Source organism: Triticum dicoccoides, chromosome 7B (genome assembly GCF_002162155.2).
Source record: "Triticum dicoccoides isolate Atlit2015 ecotype Zavitan chromosome 7B, WEW_v2.0, whole genome shotgun sequence".
NCBI classification, from domain to species: Eukaryota; Viridiplantae; Streptophyta; class Magnoliopsida; order Poales; family Poaceae; genus Triticum; species Triticum dicoccoides.
This window is the reverse complement of record NC_041393.1, coordinates 8972680-8974743: the sequence shown is the minus strand read 5'-3', so window position 1 is coordinate 8974743 and position 2064 is coordinate 8972680.

Sequence of the window (2064 nt, the reverse complement as noted above, 5' to 3'; positions counted from 1 at the left end):
CTAGAGGCAATAATAAAGTTATTATTTATTTCCTTATATCATGATAAATGTTTATTATTCATGCTAGAATTGTATTAACCGGAAACATAATACATGTGTGAATACATAGACAAACAGAGTGTCACTAGTATGCCTCTACTTGACTAGCTTGTTGATCAAAGATGGTTATGTTTCCTAACCATAGACATGTGTTGTCATTTGATTAACGGGATCACATCATTAGGAGAATGATGTGATTGACATGACCCATTCCGTTAGCTTAGCACACGATCGTTTAGTATATTACTATTGCTTTCTTCATGACTTATACATGTTCCTATGATTATGAGATTATGCAACTCCCGTTTACCGGAGGAACACTTTGTGTGCTACCAAACGTCACAACATAACTGGGTGATTATAAAGGAGCTCTACAGGTGTCTCCAAAGGTATATGTTGGGTTGGCGTATTTCGAGATTAGGATTTGTCACTCCGATTATCGGAGAGGTATCTCTGGGCCCTCTCGGTAATGCACATCACTTAAGCCTTGCAAGCATTGCAACTAATGAGTTAGTTGTGAGATGATGTATTACGGAATGAGTAAAGAGACTTGCCGGTAACGAGATTGAACTAGGTATTGAGATACCGACGATCGAATCTCGAGCAAGTAACATACCGATAACAAAGGGAACAACGTATGTTGTTATGCGGTCTGACCGATAAAGATCTTCGTAGAATATGTGTGAGCCAATATGAGCATCCAGGTTCCGCTATTGGTTATTGACCGGAGACGTGTCTCAGTCATGTCTACATTGTTCTCGAACCCGTAAGGTCCGCACGCTTAACGTTACGATGACAGTTTCATATGACTTTATATATTTTGATGTACCGAAGGTTGTTCGGAGTCCCGGATATGATCACGGACTTCACGAGTAGTCTCGAAATGATCGAGACATAAATATCAATATATTGGACGACTATATTTGGACACCGGAAAGGTTCCGGGCGAGATTGGGACAATACCGGATCGCCGGGAGGTTATCGGAACCCCCCGGAAGGTATATGGGCCTTATTGGGCCTTAGTAGAAAGGAGGGGAAAGGAGCAAGGGAGGGGGAGCCCCCCCCCCAAGCCCAATACGAATTGGGAGGCCCCCCCTTTCCTTCCTCCCTCCTTCCTCTTCCTTCCCTCTCCTACTCCTGATAGGAAAAAGGGGAGTCCTATTCCCGGTGGGAGTTGGACTCCCCCCCTTGGGCGCGCCACCCCCCTTGGCCGGCCCCGTCCTTCACTCCTTTATATACGGAGGAGGGGGGCACCCCATAGACATAACAATTGATCCTTTGGATCTCTTAGCCGTGTGCGCTGCCCCCCTCCACCATAGTCCACCTCGATAATATTGTAGCGGTGCTTAGGCGAAGCCCTGCGACGGTAGAACATCAAGATCGTCACCACGCCGTCGTGCTGACAGAACTCTTCCCCGACACTTTGCTGGATCAGAGTCCGGGGATCGTCATCGAGCTGAACGTGTGCTAGAACTCGGAGGTGCCGTAGTTTCAGTGCTTGATCGGTCGGGCCGTGAAGACATACGACTACATCAACCGCGTTGTTATAACGCTTCCGCTATCGGTCTACGAGGGTACGTGGACAACATTCTCCCCTCTCGTTGCTATGCATCACCATGATCTTGCGTGTGCGTAGGATTATTTTTTTTGAAATTACTACGTTTCCCAACAGTGGCAACCGAGCCAGGTTTTATGCGTAGATGTCATATGCACGAGTAGAACACAAGTGAGTTGTGGGCGATATAAGTCATACTGCTTACCAGCATGTCATACTTTGGTTTGGCGGTATTGTTGGATGAAGCGGCCCGGACCGACATTATGTGTACGCTTACGCGAGACTGGTTCTACCGACATGCTTTGCACACAGGTGGCTGGCGGGTGTCAGTTTCTCCAACTTTAGTTGAACCAAGTGTGGCTACGCCCGGTCCTTGCGAAGGTTAAAACAGCACTAACTTGACGAACTATCGTTGTGGTTTTGATGCGTAGGTAAGAACGGTTCTTGCTCAGCCCGTAACAGCCACGTAA